General features: G+C 45.4%; 1 protein-coding gene across 3 annotated transcripts in view; it reads left to right on the forward strand.

Annotated features, from left to right (window-relative positions):
• LOC137564135 (xylosyl- and glucuronyltransferase LARGE1) overlaps positions 1 to 22,406 on the forward strand; it is a 670,081-nt gene that overhangs the window by 137,124 nt on the left and 510,551 nt on the right. The window contains exon 1 of one of the 3 annotated variants that reach the window (XM_068277561.1): positions 5,146 to 5,238. The exons of the other annotated variants lie outside the window; for them this stretch is intronic. The gene's annotated coding sequence lies outside the window, so the exon portion shown is untranslated. Of the gene's footprint in view, positions 1 to 5,145; positions 5,239 to 22,406 lie in introns of those variants that run through there. 3 annotated transcript variants of the gene reach the window in all.

The raw sequence follows: 22,406 nt of genomic DNA on the forward strand, positions 1-22,406 counted from the left end.
GTCACTGTTCTGTCATTCAGCTACCTCACCCTGGCGACCATATGGGCTGGAAAGCCGCCATCACCTGCACTCTCGTCATGGTGCGCACCAGTCCAGCACGGCCGTCACTACACAGTTACACAACAGTTTGCAGTCACTGCATACCTTTCACTGCATCTTTGATTGCACATTGTATTATACCTGGCAGTCAGTGCATACCTTTCACTTGAATGGAGGGCAGACTTGCCCTCCATAACAGATTCTCGTTAAAGGATTTAAAGTTGATTCATTTCATATACAGCAGGGCCTCGAAAGTGCTCCTGTATTGTTATTTTGGTCACTACCTCGGGACGTGCATGCCATGCCTGCTGCCTTCCTTGGATGTGTGGTAGCCGTTCCTGCTCCTTTGCCCACAGCGTGCCTACTGCCTTCCTTGGATGTGTGGTGGTAGCCGTTCCTTCTCCTTTGCCCACAGCGTGCCTGCTGCCTTCCTTGGATGTGTGGTGGTGGTAGCCGTTTCATAGGCTCCCACTCCGGACCGGAATCAAACCAGGATTCCCCGGCCATTACTCGTGGTCACTCACAATAGCAGACTTGCCCTCCATAAAAGATTCTCATTGCAGGTATTGAACAGCAAGCAGAACAAGTATTTAAAAATATAGATGTAAGCTTTAACTATGGTAGAGAAAGAACCATCGAAAATTGATAAGGCAGTCAGACATGATTACCTGATATCACTGAGGAAGAGCAATCTCGCCATGGTCACTACGCAAACAGCTGTTTGCGGTGCGTTACACAGTGAGTTTGGTGTGTCAGTGTGAAGCAGTATTCTAATTACACTCCCTGATTGATGTAAACACATGCAAGATGTTTTAAAGCACTTTAGGCCTGCAATTTAGCATTCAATGTGATTTCTGCCCTTAAAACGCTGCTTTGCGTCAAATCCAGATTTTTTTTCCCCGGGACTTTTGGCGTCTATCCCACTCCGCCATGCCCCCCTCCAGGTGTTAGACCCCTTGAAACATCTTTTCCATCACTCTTGTGGCCAGCATAAATGTTTCTAGTTTTCAAAATCCGCCTCCCCATTGAAGTCTATTGCGGTTCGCAAAAGTTTTCGCAAATCGAACGTTTGGCGAAGGTTTGCAAACCCGGTTCGCGAACTGAAAATCAGAGGTACGGGCCATCTCTATTAAGATGGTGTCTCCACCTCCATATCTCTTCTCAGTCACTTTCTGCTCTGCTACTGGTGCCCTACTCCACCTGCTAACCAAAGAGCTCCACTTCTATATATCTTCCTAACAACTTCCTACTGTGCTACTGCTGCCCCTCTCCATCTGCGTACTAAAAAGCTCCACTTCCAAATCTCTTCCTAGCTACTTCCTGCTGTGCTACGGCTGCCCTACTCCACCTGGTAACCAGACAGCTCGACCTTCATATCTCTTTCCTGCCACTTCCTGCTCTGCTACTGCTGCCCTGCTTCTGCTAAGACTCTGAATCCAGAGACTCTGACTCCTGACTCTGATTATCAGACAGACAAGGTAGAGGTCTTTTTCGGTAAGGTGGTGGGGCTACACACTTGAGCCCAGCAGATATGGGGCTCTGGTGAATCGAATTATACAGCCAATATACTGGGGCATTCATATTGACAAAGACAGGCAAGGGTGGCTGACAGGGTGAAGTGTCAGCTTCCTGGACAGGAACTTTTTGTTCCCAAAGGCAGATGCCATCTAAACCTCCTTGCCGGTTATCCCGAGCACAGCTCGGGGTAACCTGCGCAGGAGGATTTCTCAGGCCCCGCTGGGCCGATTTGCATAATTTTTTTTTTGTTACAAGCAGCTAGCACTTTGCTAGCTGCTTGTAACTTCCGCTTGCCGCCGATCTGCCGCGCCTAGGAGCCCCCCCCCCCCCAGACCCCTGCGCAGCCTGGCCAATCAGGGCCAGGCAGCGCTGAGGGGTGGATCGGGATTCCCTATGACGTCCCGACGTCGATGACATCGGTGACGTCATCCCGCCCCGTCGCCATGGCGACCGGGGAAGCCCAGCAGGAAATCCCGTTCTGAACGGGATTTCCTGCTTACTCCGATCGCCGGAAGCGATTGGAGTGGCTGCGGAGCTGCCGCTGCTCAGCGGCTATCATGTAGCGAGCCCAGCTCGCTACATGATTCAAGAAAAATTGTTTTAAAAAAGTGCTGCGCTGCCTCCTTGCCGGGGGAATTAGACCGGCAAGGAGGTTAATAAAGCTTTAAAACACAACTCAGGTGAGAAGAAAATGGAGAGTGCCATATTTACTTACTTTTAAACTATACCAGTTGCCTGGCAGCCCTGCTGATCTAGTTGGCCGCAGTAGTGTCTGAATAACACCAGAATCAAGCATGCAGCTAATCTTGTCAGATGTCAGAAACACCTGATCTGCTGCATGGTTGTTCAGGGTCTATGGCTTAAAGTATTAGAGGCAGAGGATCAGCAGGATAGCCAGGTATAGCTATTAATTCATAACCAGAGACTCTTCATGTGCTTATATAAACTTTAATATAGACCTGCAAAATCTGATACAAAAAACAGTAGTTCACAAACATTTTAAAACATCCTAAAACCACAATCAGACACAAGAGCTGCCATTATATCACATTCCCACTGTCCCTGTGAAGGTTTGTACCGCTTCAATCGCCCAGCCGCAGCCTATGCAGATTGATCAGTTACCCAATCACTATTGGACATCTGTGGGCCCTCCACCGACGCACACCAAGAGGCCTCCGCATGCAAGCTAATTAATGCTGTATGGCTGACAGCCGGCCGGCTAACTGACGTGATCAACTGTCACAGTTCTTAATCTTAAGGGGGGCAAACAGGACACTGGTGGCTGATTCTTCTAAGGGGAACGATTTGTGATGTTATCACCAGCTCTCTCACTTGCTGTATCGACAACTTGCTATATCACCAACTTGTTAATGTCCTGCACGGCTGCAGTGCCCATACCTTTTACATTGCATCATGAACTAGACTTCCGCCAGTTAAGGCTGCTCACATATCAGCTTAGCTTTGATCTAATGGTTACTCACAACCTTCGCGCAGCACTGCGCTCTTCTGAGGGAGCTTAGCTCAGGGCTCCTGTGATAGTGGACAGTCAGGCCCCGCCCGCTGACGCGTTTCGCCCCGCCCACGGGGCTTTCTCAAAGTGAAATGGGGATGGAGTTCCCTTCAGCAGCGCGGCCTTTGAGAAAGCAGCGCGGCCTTTGAGAAAGCCCCGTGGGCGGGGCGAAACGCATCAGCGGGCGGGGCCTGACTGTCCACTATCACAGGAGCCCTGAGCTAAGCTCCCTCAGAAGAGCGCAGTGCTGCGCGAAGGTTGTGAGTAACCATTAGATCAAAGCTAAGCTGATATGTGAGCAGCCTTAACTGGCGGAAGTCTAGTTCATGATGCAATGTAAAAGGTATGGGCACTGCAGCCGTGCAGGACATTAACAAGTTGGTGATATAGCAAGTTGTCGATACAGCAAGTGAGAGAGCTGGTGATAACATCACAAATCGTTCCCCTTAGAAGAATCAGCCACCAGTGTCCTGTTTGCCCCCCTTAAGATTAAGAACTGTGACAGTTGATCACGTCAGTTAGCCGGCCGGCTGTCAGCCATACAGCATTAATTAGCTTGCATGTGGAGGCCTCTTGGTGTGCGCCGGTGGAGGGCCCACAGATGTCCAATAGTGATTGGGTAACCGATCAATCTGCATAGGCTGCGGCTGGGCGATTGAAGCGGTACAAACCTTCACAGGGACAGTGGAAATGTGATATAATGGCAGCTCTTGTGTCTGATTGTGGTTTTAGGATGTTTTAAAATGTTTGTGAACTACTGTTTTTGTATCAGATTTTGCAGGTCTATATTAAAGAGAACCCGAGGTGAGTTTGAAGAATATTATCTGCATACAGAGGCTGGATCTGCCTATACACCCCAGCCTCTGTTGCTATCCCAAACCCCCCTAAGGTCCCCCTGCACTCTGCAATCCCTCATAAATCACTGCCACGCTGCTGACAAACAGCTTGTCAGAGCTGGCTGTGTTTATCTCTATAGTGTCAGTCTGCTGCTCTCCCTGCCTCCTGCAGAACTCCGGTCCCCGCCTGCATCCCTTCCCTCCCTGCTGATTGGAGGGAAGGGACGGGGGCAGGGACCGGAGCTATGCAGGAGGCGGGGGAGCAGCTGAGACTGACACTACAGATGTAAACACAGCCTCACAGCACGGCTGTGATTTATGAGGGATTGCAGAGTGCAGGGGGACCTTAGGGGGGTTTGGGATAGCAACAGAGGCTGGGCTGTATAGGCAGATCCAGCCTCTGTATGCAGATATCATTCTTTAAACACACCTCGGGTTCTCTTTAAAGTTTATATAAGCACATGAAGATTCTCTGGTTATGAATTAATAGCTATAGTGGAAGTAAGGCACCCGAGGATCTCCTCTTATGAGTTGTGCTAATTATGAACATGTGGCCGCCATGTTTTGTAGTGAGTAATTAAGGATAGCCAGGTAACTGGTATTGTTTAAAGGAAACCTGTAATGAATAAAACGCTCTAGGGGATATTTACCTCAGGAGGGGAAGTCTCTGGATCCTAACGAGGCTTTCTCTAGTGTCCCGGCAATCCAGAGCGGTGACCCCCTTCCCCCAACGGCGAGGTAAATATTTACTTACCGTGATGCTGCACAGGCGCACCAACGGCTCTTCATTTGGGTTAAGGCAGAAATAGCCAAACCCAATTCAATCTGCTGTACTGCACAGGCGCGAGTCCTTTGCGCCTGCGCAGTTGAGTGAATCCGATCGGGTTTGTCTATTTCCGCCTTAACCCGAACGAAGAGCCACTTGTGCGCAGGATCACGGTAGGTAAATACTGGTATTGGCCGTGCAGGCGCACCACTTGTCAGGATTTGTCGAGGGACTTTTGGGGGAGCCAGCGCTGGATTCCCCTTAAGCTACAGAGGACGGGGAAGCCTCATTGGGACCCTGAGGCTTCCTCCTCCCGAGGTAAGTATTCCTCAGAGGGTTTTTTTTTGCTACAGTATCTCTTTAAAAGGCAATAAATATCGCAGCCTCCATACCCCTTCTGCTTCAGTTGTCCTTTAAAATTCCTAAGCATTGACAGTGATGAGATGCCTTTTATGTTACATACGGTACTTTCAATCAACAAGCTTGTAATATGCAATTTAGAGAAGCTGGAGTTGGTGGAATCCTAAACTGAGGAGTCAGAAGATTTTGGAACTGAATCCACAACCCTGGTCAGGTCACATTCTTAGCATAAATAAATGCTGCCATGCTATTTATAAAGATGCAGTTGGCACCATCTGCTGGATCAGGCGATTTGGGCGATTGCTTGGGTGGTTCTGTGGTGTTCCTTGATTGCATTTTCAGTTGCATTTTCGATTGTATTTAACTGCATATTTTTTGCCTCCGCCTGCAATTTTTTTTCGATTTGCAGTAAAATACAGTGTAAATAGAAAAAAAACAGAAGGTTGACCCTTTTTTGGGGATTAGTGGTGGGAGGGCAAAGCAACTCACCCTGCCTAGGGCACCAAACCACTAGAAACGACAATGCATTTAGATACTATTGCTCAAGCATGCTCAGATCTGGGGACTTGATTAAAATTTTCCTACGGGGCACCATAATTTCTAGTTACACCTCTGCTGACATACATTGATATACAGTATAAAGAAAAAACAACATTTAGCTGCTATGGTTTCTCATTAGATAGAGGTTATTTTGAACCCAGGCGTCGCCTTGCCTCAGTCCGCTCAGCGGGGGGAGATCCTCCACAAATACAGACTTATCACAATGAGCAGTTTTCTGCATAATGGCCCAGTTAAGGCAAATATTAGCGCTATCATTTACAATTGCAGCACCCATGCGTCCTATCTATGTTTATGTCATTAGTGGGGATTAAACACAAGCTTCGCAGCGTTATACTTTTGATTAATTCCATGTGTACATTGCAGCTGGTTTAATTACTGAGAGAACGCGCTCAGCGGTGACCTATATACTGTACATTCACCGAAAGCAGCTAAGTGTGCTTCAGCCGGTCTTGGAGAAATTGAAGTGTCACAATATGAATGCAGGCGTAATGCTAGAGAGCTATACGTGGAGTTTCTATACTTATCCATGTGTGGGAGGCCCTTTCGGAGTGGAGAGTAGCTGAAATGTTTAAAGAGAAGCTCCGACATAATTCTTCTCTTGCTGAGAATTCCTGTGCAGAGTTTGTTATGATTGTTTCATAGGCTGAAAGTGTTCATACATTTATAATTAAATAACAATGTCACCCACTGACATGAGTGCAGGTGCATGTGGATGTGAGATATACTCACCCACACAAAGGCATTCCCCCGCCTTCCTCCTTTGAAAATCCCTGCGTGTGACATCACATGTCGCTCTGCCCTGATCTTCTGGCTGCCGCACTTCCTGTGTAATGTTTTAGATGCGTTTTGGGTTTTTGGTAGATGCATCTAATTGTTGCTGGGTAAGCGCAAAGAGCTAGAGGAGCCCCAAATTAAGATTAATAATACTAGTATCTAGAATTATGAATCAGAGCCTCTTTCTAAGCTAATTTAAATACATGTAAGCAGAGCTGTGGAGTCGGAGTCGTGGAGTCGGAGCAATTTTTGGGTACCTGGAGTTGGAGTCGGGAAAAAATGCACCGACTCCGACTCCTAATGAATTAAAAAGTGTAATTAAAATAGAAAATATGATAAAATATTCTATTTCTTAGATAATAGTCATCATAAATAATTTATATATACAGTAATAGCTGTGCTTATCTACAAAAATGAAATAAACCAATCAAAAAATAGTTACTTGTGCAGCTTCAATCTAGCAGTCCCCGTATTTTTTAAAGTCAGATATACATATCTGATTGTGTTTGTATATATGATGTCTACACAAGAATCTTTTATATATACAGTGTTCTCCCCAGAATTTTTTTTCCAGCCGGGTGGCATTAAAAAGTAGCTGGGTGGGGCGAGATGAGAGCCTGCAGGTCTGGTGCATCTGTCTGCAACTCTGCTTACAGCATAGGAGGAGGTGAGCCGATGACAGCCGGGTGCTCACCAAAACTAAGAGCATGGGGAGAACACTGTGTATGTGTGTGTGTATATATATATATATATATATATATATATATATATATATATATATATATATATATATATATATATATATATATATATATATACTAAATAACATCTATGCTGTAAGAATAAAGCCTTATGTGTAGCCGTATCACTAATAGAGATGGTCAATGTGATGCTAATAATTCTGCGCCGATGCATGCACATGCACTCTCTTTGCTCATGAAATCAAATAATTTGATATGTTGTTAAAATTTGGTTTGGTGACTACGAATTAAAGGGTACCTGAGAAGGATGAAAAGAAAAGTTTTAGACATACCTGGGGCTTCCTCCAGCCCCTTTAAGGCTAATCAGTCCCTCGCTGTCCACCTCCACCACCTGTATCTTCTGCTATGAGTCCCGGTAATTCAGCCAGTCAGCGCAGTCTGGCCACGTGCCGTTCCCACAGCCAGGAGCATTCTGTACCTGCGCAATAGTGCTGTGCAGGTGTAGTACACTCCCAGCGGCGCGGTGTGTGCATGCGCACTACACCCGACTGGCTCAAGTACCTGGATCCATAGCAGAAAATCCAGGTGGCGGAGGAGGACAGTGAGGGATGTGACTGATTAGCCTGAAGGGGGCTGGAGGAAGCTCCATGTATGTATAAAACTGTAATTTCAACTGTCTCAGGTTTACTTTGTTACACAGTAGTACTATACTCTACATATGCACTCCCCACAGAGCTGCAGGGAATCCATTGAACACAGAGGTGTTGTCTATCACCAATAAACCTGGTTCAGATTGTACATGAAGAATGTGTAATAGAGGAAGAATAGCCTAATTCTCCTGCAGAGTACCTGCACATCACTCTCACATGTACCCACAGTTATATTGCCTAGCACCTGATCCATGTTCAGATTGTGCATGAATAATGTGTAATAGAGGAAGAATAGCCTAATTCTCCTGCAGAGTACCTACACATCACTATTACATGTACCCACAGTTATATTGCCTAGCACCTGATCCATGTTCAGATTGTGCATGAAGAATGTGTAATAGAGGAAGAATCCCTGCATTCCCCTGCAGAGTACCTGCACATCACTCTTACATGTACCCACAGTTACATTGCCTAGGACCTGATAGATGTTCTTTGTTCCTGTCTGTACCTTCTACAAGTACTCTTACCAAGGACTAGTTTTCACCTATAACTAAATGTATCAGACGCAGAAGATCAGCCGGCTAGCCAGGTAACTGGTATTGTTTAAAAGGGATTAAATATGAGAGCCTCCATATCCCTCTCACTTTAGTTATATTTTAAAATTTCTAAGCGTTGGCAGTTAAGAGATGCATTTCATGTTACATACTTTCAATCAAAAAAATTGTAATATGCAAATTAGAGGAGTTGCAGTCGAGGAGTCGAAGTCGGTGAAATCCTAACCTGAGAATTCGGAGTCGGTGGATTTTTGTACCAACTCCATAGCCTTGCTTGTAAATATATTATTATTCTTTATTTATAAAGCGCTGACAGATTGGCGGGTGCTTCTACCTAGGACTACTTCTAGCCCCTTCTTGTCCTTCTGGAACCTCACCATCATTTTGAGCTGCTCCCTTCAGTCGCTGAAGCCCTTGGGAAACTGTATGACTCAGCCAGTCGCTAGCCACTCCGCAGTTGCAATTTTTACAAACCGCACAAGCGCAGTACGCTCCCGGCCACAGGAGCGAGATCGAGGAGGTGCGCTTGCAATTTTTGGAGGGGTAAAGCAGCTGACGGGAGCAGCGTACAGTGACATTGAGGGACCAGGAGGGGGGGCTAGAAGAAGCCCTAGTTAAGTCGCTTCCCCCCCCACCACACTCACATACACACACCTACATGTTCCTGGTAGATGGTATCAAGTGCACAAAGAAGCAGCCCGCCCAATCTATCTATTTTAGGTTGATTTTTCAATCATGATGTCAATAAAAATGCCATAGTTCCAATACATTTTTATTCAATCTAATGTTTAATCTGTTGCAAATAAAAAACAAGAGAAAGAAACAATTTGCTTTGTGCTGCCAAGGAATCGGAAGAGTAACATCATACGCTGTACGTCCTGTGGTCATAAATGGGTTTGAAGAAGTGCTTGTCTAAGCATGCCTAGAAATTGCTTGCCCACGCCTCATGTTTCCAGAATCACAATATCAGTTCTGTGCAGTAAATGACATGCCTGACTGACCACTTGTCATGGTTCTGTTGGGCTTGTGGAAATAGGAAATACTTATTGCTTAGGTCTGTTGCCTGACAGTCCATTAACCTGTTTTCTGTAACATCAGCACTTTCCACAAATGGGGGTTAAGAGCTGCTGGCTCGGACGTCGGACCGGGTGCCACAGGGCTCTGCGGAAAGTATGATATCACTGGAACAAAATGGAAACATTGATTTTTACACGCAGACTGCTGAAATTACACTTTAACCTGCTGTCTTACTAAAGGTCAGGTAATACTTTCCTTTAAAAAAAAAATCTATTACATAAATCTTTCCGTTTTGATAGAGGACGAAACTTAGATAAAGAAAGTGGTCCAAGCAAAAGTCACAGCATTGGCAATATGTAAAGTTCTATGTTTCAAAATGATGTTTTAAAGGACACCTAAGAGGGTTATGGAGGCAGCCATATTTATTTTCTTTTAAAGTGTACCAGAGCTTAAAAGTTAAAAATATTTTATACATACTGTGATGCTGGGGGGCCATACTTTCTGACCACCCAGTGCAACAAGGCTAAGCAGCTGGACAATGGAAGAGGCTACTCAGGTTGTCCACAGCAATTGCAGCTCTGGGCTTCCGATATCGCTACAAACAAGACACAATGCCTATGGTCTGAGTAACCAGACAAAGAACAAACAGACAGACAGAATGCTAGACTACGTGCTGCCCTAGCGATAGCAAGTAAGACTGATACAAGACAGGACTATAGATTGGAGCGTAACTAGTAGCAACCACCGCTCTCAGTCACGTCCACAGAAGCAGAGCAAGCAGGTTAACAAGTCACCAGCAAGCATCCACACAGGCAAGACTACAGGAAAGAACATAACTCATAGCAACAGCAGCCTATAGTTACGTTACCAGAAACTAGAGTAGCAGGAATACTACCAGTCACTAACGTGGTGATGGCAGAATCCAAGCTATCAGGATAGTGGACTTCACTGACCCACCGCGGATTAAGCGAACGTCCATCAGGCAAGGGAACAAGGCAATAAACAATAATACAGAAAAATAACAAAAGGCTCAACTAACAGATACATATAAATTAGCAAGTCTGCATAGATATTTATCAAGAAACTAGCTAAAGCACAAATAATAAGGTCACATTACAATAACATTACAATAACAGATCTATAACAGAGTGTCAAGGTGCCCAGCAGACCAGCGAACTGACCGCTATGACGGACAGGGTCTAAAATGGGAGGCAGACTTTTAAACTGGCATCAGCCAGTGGATGCGAGTATGCAAATTTCCACACAGCTGAATGGTAATCATTCAATCCTGAGCTAGCTTGATTACCATTTGCTAGCTGGCTGTGAATGCAAAGGACTCCCATAAGAAATACATGCAGTATTATGTAACAACATGCATGCAGGAAATCCAGGGCTATCTGGCCGCAGCTCAGCTGCAACAAGCAATTGGTGGAATGATGACAGCGTCCTGAGCTGCCCAGAACTGCAGAGCGATTGCAAATGACAATGAGACTTATTGCGAATGCACAACCGAATGCAAGCAGACAAGCCAGAACTGTCCGTTTGCAGTTCCACTGCAACGGACCGAATATGTTACAGGAGGGATCCTTACACATACCTGGGGCTTCCTGCAGCCCCATCTGCCCCGATCGCTCCCACGCCGCCGTCCTCTGCTGCCCGCAGCTTAAAATACCCCACACTTCCGTCAGTCAGAGCCAATCTAACGTAAGAGAAGTGTTCTGTCTGCGTATCTCTCCAGCAGCCGCTGGAGAGATACGTAGAGGGCGTACTTCTCCTGTGTAGCTGGCCGTGACTGACGTCAGTGACGGGAGCCGGTTCCCCACAGTGTGCACATCCTGCATCTCCTCAATATGCAGTAAGTACCTATGATCACAAAAGTGGGGAGGATGGGTAGAGGTATCACCCTATAGTCGCCACAGCTTAAATTTTGGCGACTGAACTGCTAGTTAGTGGCCACATTGTGTACTCCACCATGCTCCTCGGTGCATTCAGCAGCACTTGCAGTTGGGGATTTCTCAGTGAGTGCAGGTCCGGTCAGCTGAATATTTTTGAAATGCTAAGCTCTCATATTCATATAGAGGTTTCCAGCTTCAGGGGCAGTGGCGTAGCTAAGGAGCTGTGGACCCCGGTGCAAGTTTTACAATGGGGCCCCCCCCCAAGCACTCTATACATAACAATTGATACGGCGCACCAAAACCTGCCAATGGCAACTACAATGTCAGAGGTGCAAGCAGGGGAGGGGAAACAGTTTGTTTATGATTACTACTATTCAAAGCATCTATAGAAGTAATTTTTATGAGCACAGGACCAATAGAGAGCTAATACTGCGGTTGAGGGAGGGCACCTCTGGCCCAAGGCCACCGATGCGGTCGCAACCTCTACAACCCCTATTGCTACGCCCCTGTTCAGGGGATCCAAATAACTCACTCATCAGGAGGGGCTTTCTGTAGCATTAGTTGAGGGAGTTGGAGGGCCTGGGCAAACTTACTAGGGTAGCTAACTTTAAAGCACGTGTAAGTGTGTGCTCAATAGCACTTTAAAGCTTATGGACAGTTTCTCAGGGTAAATACAGTATATTATACAGGAAAGGGATCTAACATAAATATTTCTGTAACCCCAAATCACCATTTCTTAAGTGAAGTTTACACTAGGCATATATATTGAACAATTTATCGGGGTGGAAGTGATTGTTTAAATGCATCCTATGTTAAGCATAGGATCCATTTATACTTGCCACCTAAAATGTAGCAAAAATGGAGGGGGAGCGGAGTGCATGTTCCTGACGATTTTTCCAGACACCACAAATGTTACGGATACCTGCTAAATCAGAGCGAGCCTATAAGAACACACAGCGTACATTCTCACTAGGCTGTTCTCCCCTCCCATTCCTGCTCTACTCAACTGCCTTCCGTCATCTTGGGTTCTCAATCACTGCTGTCACTCAGGGGACAAGCTCCGGTTTATATCTATCAGAGTCCCAGCAGAAGCATAAAGCTCCCATTGGATTGCAAAAGACCAAAGGAGATCCTCCCTAGCACCAGCAAGGATTTTCATTGGTTCACTGAGTGGGGGACAAATGAGAATCATCCCTGTTCCTAGGCAGGTTTCCCATTGGTCTTTTTCAATCCAATGGGAGCTCTATACTTCTGACAGGTCCCAATCTTTATACCAGCACTTGTCCCCTAAACCAAACAGCAGTGCCAGCATCCCCAGAGGACCCAGATTGTGGTGGCAGGGGACCCAAATGGCTGCAATAGCGGCAGACCAGATGCACAATGGTGAGCAGCTGCACTGTGAACATGTAGATGCACACAGTGACAGGGCACAGTTTATATGCTCAGGAAACACTGTCACCACACCCTTTTGTAGCTGGCGAAGTCTGAAACCCGCCTAAAACTTCTACAAGCATGAGTCAAGCTAGCTAAACAGTGAGTGGCCACTTTTTCCCCACTGTCTGTTTGTCATGACTCTTTTTACTGGCCTAATTACAGTATACATCAACAGGTTATTAGTCTCAAGTGATAAGCGCATCATTCAGTTCAAAACAAAGGCCAGAGAAAAAAATAATTCAGGTCAGACAAGAAGTGAGAGGGTGCTCATACAACAACCCATACATCAAAAGTTGTCGGTAAAAAGAATACAGTTTCTAATAAAAAATAGTCTACTTTATTTCAAACTGGCCACCTAGTAAGCAACACTGTATTTCTGTGACCAGAGATAAGTTCCCTTGATCAGCTAATGGTACGTAGATTACTTGTGAGAAACCTGGTCAGGAGCCCAGTATGGCCACCTCCTGCATCACAGACTGCCTGTGCTGTAGTAATCCAAGGAGAGAAAGAGTAGGATGGCTGGCACACAATAGGCTGATGCACTGTACTGTGGGTCCGGAGCCAGCTTTGTGCTCTCAGTAAGCAGATTCACAAACCTCAGAAATAGAACGATAGCACAGGGCACCAAAGCTGAATGCTACCTGAATTTATTCCAGCAGTTACATACAGACAGAAACAGCACTAAACAGGAGTGAAAAAAGGGCCAACAGCCGTTTCACAGGATTTTACCCGCTTCCTCAGAGACCGGTCTCTGAGGAAGCTGGTAAAATCCTGTGAAACGGCTTTTAGGCTTCTTTCCCTCCCCGTTAGGGCCCTTTTCCACTGCACTGCGATTCAGCAAAATTGCAAACCACTAGCGATTTTTAAATCGCTAGGTTTTGAAATTAACATAGGAATCGCGGTAGGAATTTTCCACTACCACAATTCGATTTAGTCCATAGCGCAATTGTGTTCGGGAGCGATTTTTACCGCAATTTTGCAGTGCTAGTGCATTGCATATTCAAAATCGCAATCGTGTAAAAAAAAAAAAAAAAGACAAAAAGCAATCCCAATCGCTAGCGTTTATTGCTTATCATTGTGATTGATAGTGGAAAAGGGCCCTTAGTGCTGTTTCTGTCTTTATGTGACTGCTGGAATAAATTCTGGAAGCATTCAACTTTGGTGCCCAGTGCTTTTGTTCTTCTTCTGATGTCTGTGCTACAGGTTGCAACCTTCTCAGACAAAATCGGACCAGGCCTTCCCCCTTGCATTCTGAACAGCAAGGATAGTCCAATTAAATCAGTTGCAGTTGGGAAACCCACAGTGCCCGACTGACTCCTGTACCGCCCAGCTTTTGATGATTGTGTAACTTCTGAGCACTAATTTCTGATTACTATGCTAATATTTGATATTTTTAGACTCGTGTCCTGAGATGGACTTTATGAAAATTCATCCTATATGCTAGATTTTTTATTTACTTCTTCAGTTAGGGGTGAGAGCCTCTTTAAGTCCTTCAAGTTGAAAGGTTGTAACCAGTGTGCAAAACTTGTCTCTTTATTGGCCACTGCTGCTAAATCCCAGAACTCTATAGGCCTGACCACTGTCAGAAACATACATTTCTCTCTATAAGTAGCAAGGCCTTAAGTCTAGCAGTTGAATCTCTTAGCTGTTGAGAAGAAAGAGGCCCATGAGCTGCGCCAGCCACCTAAAAGAGACAGCCCAGCCCGCCGCTGCCTTTTAAACATTTACTTAAGAGCTCTTACACTCCAGACTATTCAGGCCGCGGTCGTGACGCAGAATCGCATTGCAATGAGAGATAAGGAGGCAGAAATTTTTCTCTGCTTTTCTTTCCTGAGCTCTCCTGACAGCCCAGAAGGAAATTGCCAGGCAGCCGTTCAGGAGATAAAGCAAAAAGAGCAGCGGCAGACGCCGGTTGGAATGACTGAGAGGAGATGTAGATAGAAGGACACCTTTGGGAAGGAGAATTAAGCAGAAGTCGCTGCTTGAAAGTCCAATTAGTTTAGTCCGCCCCGAGACTTCCGGAGGGGCTGAGCAAGACGATATTAGCTGACAATCTGAAGAAGCCATTAGCACAAAATGGCTTCTTTTCATTGAGGCTTTTGTTCTCTTAGCGGAATGTGTCGTCGCTGAAATGATATGGCGCTTTTGTATCGTGGAAGAGACGGGCCGAGTATCATTATTCTGTATGGTAATTCTGCAGAAATATATTCGGCTTAAAGCAAACCTGTTCGCAATTAGCTATAGTAAACTGTCAGTCATTTATAATCCTTCTGTACCTCCTTGGCATTCACAGTGCTTTTATCCCTGCCTGTTTGCAGCCTATCAGTGGGAACAGCCATCTTGTAAAAATAAAATGGACATATCACATGACCATCACTCTGTCTTAGCCTCCAATCACCTTCACTGTTCAAACAGCTTTTCTCACGGGGCTGTGTTAGCTATTCAAGATATCAAAAATGATTCACTGCACTTGGCTGTTAGGACATGGATGACCACTGCTCTGTTACAGGAGGAAGCATGACCACTGCAGTGTCACAGGCGGCAGTGTAACTACTACAGTGTAGCCGCACCCAGGCTATGCATATACATAGGTTAGGATTTAGTTAGTGTTAGGCCCCTCCCATGGAGGATTGACTTCTTCGCAGTGGGAGGGACGAGTACTTAATAGGTTGCATGCAAGCTGTTAATGGAAACCAACATCCTCCTCTAGTGGTAGACAGGTCACGTGTATGCTCGGTGTGTATTCGACCCCACAAGTGGGGCTTGCACTCTTTTGCAGGTAGGCACTAGTCTGTTTTTAAGTAGCGCTGCTCATTTCCTTGCTATGTACTAATGTAATTCGTTATTGGTCAGCTGCTCCCACTTAACAGCCATGCTTTTGGTGTATATGCAGAGCTTCTGTTTGGGTTCAAGGTGCGTTTGTAGTTCCTGGGGGGGGGGCTCAGCGCATCTCTGATGGAGGCCATTCGGAGGCGGCCTGGTGTTGCGCTGATCCACCTTTTGCGCAGTTTTCAATTTTCGATTTTATTTGATTAGCCGCACCCAGGCTATGCATATACATAGGTTAGGATTTAGTTAGTGTTAGGCCCCTCCCATGGAGGATTGACTTCTTTGCAGTGGGAGGGACGAGTACTTAATAGGTTGCATGCAAGCTGTTAATGGAAACCAACATCCTCCTCTAGTGGTAGACAGGTCACGTGTATGCTCGGTGTGTATTCGACCCCACAAGTGGGGCTTGCACTCTTTTGCAGGTAGGCACTAGTCTGTTTTTAAGTAGCGCTGCTCATTTCCTTGCTATGTACTAATGTAATTCGTTATTGGTCAGCTGCTCCCACTTAACAGCCATGCTTTTGGTGTATATGCAGAGCTTCTGTTTGGGTTCAAGGTGCGTTTGTAGTTCCTGGGGGGGGGCTCAGCGCATCTCTGATGGAGGCCATTCGGAGGCGGCCTGGTGTTGCGCTGATCCACCTTTTGCGCAGTGTAACTACTGCAATATCACAGGAGACAGGCTCACTACTGCTATGTTGCGGGAGGTAGGGTGATCACTGCTATGTTGCAGGAGGCAGGGTAACCACTGCTATGCTACAGGAGGCAGGGTGACCACTGCTATGTTACAGGAGGCATGGTGACCACTGTTATATTACAGGAGGCAGGGTGAACACTGCTATGTTGTTACATAAGGCAAAGTGATCACTGCTATGTTACAAGGGGCAGAACGACTAATGCAATGTCATAGGGGGCAGAATGATTGATGCTATATTACAGGAGGCAGGGTAACCATTGCAATGTTACAGGAGGCAGAGTGATCACTGCTATATTACAGTGTGTAGAATACCCTTTGCCATGTCACAAAAGACAGTGATCTCTGGGATGTCACAGGAAGCAGTGACCACTGCTATGCTATAGGACAGAGAACACAATGCCATGTCACAGGAGACATAGGTCCTGATCCAATTCACTAATCTCATCATTTTCAACTGATAATTTTCAACTTCTGTTTAAAATACCTTTTCAGCACTCTGCAATTGAAAAAGTACCAAAAAGTAGATACAAACATACTGTTGATTATTATGAGTATTTTTCTTGGTTAGTAGTGGCTTAAAAGGCATTTTATTGGTAAGATGTGAAATATCGCCTTGGAGAAAACTTAAGTTAATTGGATCAAAATGTTCGAATGATCTATTAAAACAGTGGTATAACCACAAATCACATAGGGGCCATAGCAGAATATTACACTCACCTAGGGTTGAGCCGAAATTTCGCATTACTATAATTACGCATGCAAAATTTGCTATTACGACGCTAGCGTAATTGCCATTAAAATCGTAATTGATAATACCGCAAGCGTAATTTTCAACGCGTAATTTTGCGTTTCGTTCATAACGCAATTTCACGTACAACTATACCGTAATTTCACGTTAAACCATAACGTAATTTCGCATTTCTTCGTAATTTTGCAAATTTCGTAATTACTTGTTAGCTACAAAGAAATACATTTTAATTTTGAAAATGAAAGTAATTTCGTTTATAATAGTAATTAGAAGGAGAAGAAGAAGAAGAAGAAGAAGAAAATCTTTATTGTCATTGTAACAACCGAAATTGTACAACGAAATTCTTAAGTGCAATTTTCCAGCAAAAGCAAAGACAGCATAACATTCCATTCTTACATACATTGCATTGCAATTACTAGACACAGGAAAGTGTCTGGGTATTGGAGATTGTCCAATCATATTACAGGCTTCTTTTGAGATACATCCTAAACAACCAATTGTAGTTTGACTTCCTGTTGTTTTTGTTCGCATTAGCCAATCAGAAGCGAATCAGCGGTAGTCAGACGAACGCTAACAAATTTTCGCATATGAACGCTTTTTCGCGTTAAATAATGTAAAAACTAAGCATGCGCAGTTCAAGGGTGTATTGACAAGAATGTTTCTACGCATAGAGCAAGCTTTTTCGCAATAATTACACTGTGATCAATGAGAGTAATATGAACTATCGCGAAATTACGTTACGTAACTACGCTTACAAATGTTTGCATGCACGGCAAACGTAATTTCGCAATACCCAATGTAATGCGAAAGCTAGGCGAAAATTACGCTTAAGCGGAATTTCGCGAAATCCTTCTTCATTACGATTATGTACTTACGGCCATAATCGTACTTACACTAATAACGCGAAATTTCGCGAAATCGTAATTAAGTCATTACGCTCACCTCTACACTCACCATCTCACCATTGCAATACTGCTCTTCACCATCACTGCTCATCTGTGAATTTACTCTTTTAATCCTATTTGTGCACCCTGGGATGTATAATTTACTGCTTCTCCAGCAGCTGTTATTATCTCCAATAGCTCTTCCTGAACAGTTGGTGGTCTTCACTGTTGGTGTTCCCCAAGGCTCAGTCCTCGGACCTCTCCTTTTCTCTATTTACATATATGATCTTGATCAGCTCATCAGTTCCTTTGGCTTCCATTATCACCTATACCCTGACGATACCCAGATTTACATTTCAGCACCTGACTTAGATACCTTAACAGCTCATGTTCCTGACTGTTTCAGTACAATCACCACTTTCATATCCTCACGTTTTCTAAAACTCAATATCGACAAGACACTATGGTAATCTTCCCACCTCACAATTCAATGCCCCTGCCTGACATCACTATTTCAGTTTATGGCACTTCCATAACACCTGTCCCCCAGGCTCGCTGTCTAGGGGTAATATTGGACTCCAGTCTCTCATTCAAGCTACACATTGGCAAACTATCCTCCTCTTGTTGCCTCCACCTAAAAACCTCCCGCATCTGCCCTTTTTTCACACAGGACACTACAAAAATTCTGGTGTATGCCCTAATTATTTCATGACTAGACTAGTGCAGCTCTCTGCTCTGCGGCCTCCCTGCCAACCGTTTAGCCCCGTTACAGTCCATCATGAACTTCGCTGTACGACTCCCGCTTCTCCAGCCCAATCCCCCTCTGTCAGTCACATTCACTGGCTGTCAGTCACACAAAGGATACAATTTAAAATCCTTGCCTACAAACCTCTCCATAACCTAGCTCCTTCCTATCTAAATCAACTTATTTCCAGATACCATCCTACACGCAATCTATGCTCCACTAGCAATATCCTTCTGTCTTCTTCCCTGGTCACATCCTCTCACTCCCGCTTACAAGACTTCTCTCGATCCTCCCCCTCCTCTGGAACACTCTCCCTCAACACATTCGCCACTCACCCGCACTTATTTTTTTTTTAGATACAATCTTAAAACTCACCTCTTCAGGCAAGCAGTGGGCAAAGTGTTCTACCTAGGACACTTTTCCCCACTGACCACCATATACTGGGGCACTACCTACCCATACTGGGCACTATACTAGCTATACTGGGCACTATACTAGCTATACTGGGGCACTATACTACCCATACTGGGGCACTATACTAGCTATACTGGGGCACTACCTACCCATACTGGGGCACTATACTAGCTATACTGGGGCACTATACTAGCTGTACTGGGACACTATACTGGGCACTATACTAGCTATACTGGGCACTATACTAGCTATACTGGCCACTATACTAGCTATACTGGGCACTATTCTAGCTATACTGGCCACTATACTAGCTATACTAGCCACTATACTGGGCACTATACTAGCTATACTGGGGCACTATACTAGCTATACTGGGCACTATACTAGCTATACTGGGGCACTATACTGGGTCACTACCTACCCATACTGGGGCACTATACTAGCTATACTGGGGGACTATACTAGCTATACTTAGGCACTATACTAGCTGTACTGGGCACTATACTAGCTATACTGGGCACTATACTGGGGCACTATACAAGCTATACTGGGGCACTACCTACCCATACTGGGCACTATACTAGCTATACTGGCCACTATACTGGGCACTATACTAGCCATACTGGGGCACTACCTACCTATACTGAGCACTATACTAGCTATACTCGGCACTATACTAGCTATACTGGGGCACTATACTAGCTATACTGGGCACTATAATAGCTATACTGGGCACTTTACTAGCTATACTGGGGCACTACCTACCCATACTGGGCATTATACTAGCTATACTGGCCACTATACTAGCTATACTGGGGCACTACCTACCCATACTGGGCATTATACTAGCTATACTGGCCACTATACTAGCTATACTGGGGCACTACCTACCCATACTGGGCACTATACTAGCTATACTGGGCAATTTACTAGCTATACTGCGGCACTACCTACCCATACTGGGCACTATACTAGCTATACTGGGCACTATACTAGCTATACTGGGGCACTACCTTCCCATACTGGGACTATACTAGCTATACTGGGGCACTATGCTAGCTATACTGTGGTAACTATACTAGCCATACTGGGGCAACTAAACTCCCTATACTGGGGCAACTATGCTAGCTATGCTGCCACATCCCATCCCTCCTCCACCCCCCCCCCCCCCCCGTAACCCGCTGCACACGACTGTGTCCCCATGGTCCCCAGAGAAAAATTTGGTCAGAAAGTGGTCCCCGGGCCGGAAAAGGTTGCGGACCCCTGCTCTAGGGTAAACCCTTGACAACTGCCTTGATTGCATTTGCCTAAAAACACCCTTGTGGCTTACAGTAGATGCAACAAATATGGCAAGTGCCACGGCTCAAAGAGGTGTAAGCTGAAGATCAGTATTCACCTTCAGGAGATGCAGTATTTAGTGCTTTATGTCAGGATAACAGGTCCTCTTCAGCCATGCTCTTCAGACATATCTATAAAGCCGAGTATTACTCCTGATGGACCGAACACTAATTTATGTCCTCATTTCCTTCCATATTGATTGCTGGAGGCTTTTATCATCAGTCCTCTATTTAGGACACCTTTATCCCGCTCAGTCTATTCAAAGCCTTTCAGCCATAGCCACAGCCCCCCCCCCCCCCCCCTCGCTTCTCCAGATCCATTTATCTGCCTCTGATCTGCTCAGATCCGTCTTCTGCTGTTCTATTAATCTCCATATAAATGACAATGTGTTCCTCTGTTTTTGACTGGAATTGTTCTCTCTTTATTTTATGGGTCTTGTTTAGATATTTGTCGTTCCACGGCCCAGTTCAGCCTCCTCTCCAAACTGATCTTATTGTTTGACTCCAGTGATGAGCCTGCGGTTCCCAGTAAACTAAAATCACAGCACAAACAGGCGCTTAATCTGAAGCATCATCAGAAAAATGCTCCACCAGCAGCAAAATGCTTCTAAGAGCTCCTTTTGAAGACCACCTGCTCCGCTACCTGGATGTGTAACCTAGATACCATGCAGTTGGTTCACAAAATGTATCATAAATGATCACACTTCACTTGTTTCTTATCTCAGCTATAAGGAACCAGGCCCCACAGAGATCTGTTGGCCGTGTCCTCCACCAACTTTCAGTCTGAGGGCTGGGGGACCTGTCAAGCTCCTTCTGGCAGTGGGACAGGTTCTCTGCAGTCTGCACTCCACTTCAGTGTACAAGCACTGTTCAGCCAATCACCATACAGCTCCCCTCCCTGCATGTCATGTGACAGGGATGAAAGCCCTTGGGTGATTGGATGTATGGCATTTGTAAACACAAGAGGAGTGAAGTAGAGCTGCCCTGCCTGAAGGAGGTAATGTGTAATGCCCTGCTGCCACTCTGCACTACGTGCAGGAGTGGGCCAGGCCCCTCCTAGCCCCTGGACCCACCGCAATGGTGGGGGACTGGGGGTCATAGGAAATATTGTGCCCCTATAAGGAAGGATAATTCCTGAGATGAAACAGAAAGGGGAAGATAAATTATAAATTGAGACAGATAAGGAGAGATATTTCATGATATGAATCAGACAAGGATGTAGATTCAGTAAACTTTAGATCAGCATATGTACAATTTTGCGGCATTATGCAAAGTGCGTAATGTGCATTAAGCTAATAGTGTAATGCCTGGTACACACTATAAGATTTTCTGGCAGGTTTACTGTCAGATCGATTATTTCAAAACATGTCCGATCTGATTTTTCGATCGATTTCCGATTGATTTCTGACTATTTTCTGTTCACTACTATTGGAAATTGATCGGAAAATGCTCTAGCATAACTCACCTAATGCACACGTTGCATGCTGCGCAGCTATTACATGTGTTTTTGGCCCACTTGTCATTATGAACTTTTAATAGTGATAGAGAATTAGGTGGGCGGAGCTGCGACTGTCATCATAAGTCTAATAAAAGGGTGGACACAGAGGGCTGTTTGACAAGATCTCCTGTACTTTACTCTGGTGTAACCATTCGAGCAGGTGCTTTCTGGAGCTTCCCTGGGAGTCGCTAGCACAACTAAGCTTGTAAAGTTGCTTTACAGTTACTTGTCATGGATTTTGTAGTCCCTTTGAATGCTGCCAGGCCTGACCTCGGTCTGTTACTGGTGTTGCCTGGACCCAGCTGGTCCTGACCCCGGCTTGGCTGCCATGTTGTCTGAGTACTGCCAGCCCTAAGCTTGATCTGTCCAGAGTGTGACATCATTAGCCAGCTTGGAGCCTCCCACAGTGGTCTTTCCTGTTCCTGGCAGCCAGTAGTGGGGTGATCCAGGGGGCTGCAGCCTGGGAGTCCTCAGCAGCAAAGAGACTGCTGCTGCCCACTTGGGACACTAGTCTATAAGCTTCCCTGAGGGATGTGGAAATTACCCCATACCCTGGGTGCCAATCAGATTGTAACATTTTCCTTCGTCATACCTCAATTTCCTATTTTCCATGTCCTTCAGTTACATGACCCAAGCTATCGG

Source organism: Hyperolius riggenbachi, chromosome 3 (genome assembly GCF_040937935.1).
Source record: "Hyperolius riggenbachi isolate aHypRig1 chromosome 3, aHypRig1.pri, whole genome shotgun sequence".
NCBI classification, from domain to species: domain Eukaryota; kingdom Metazoa; phylum Chordata; class Amphibia; order Anura; family Hyperoliidae; genus Hyperolius; species Hyperolius riggenbachi.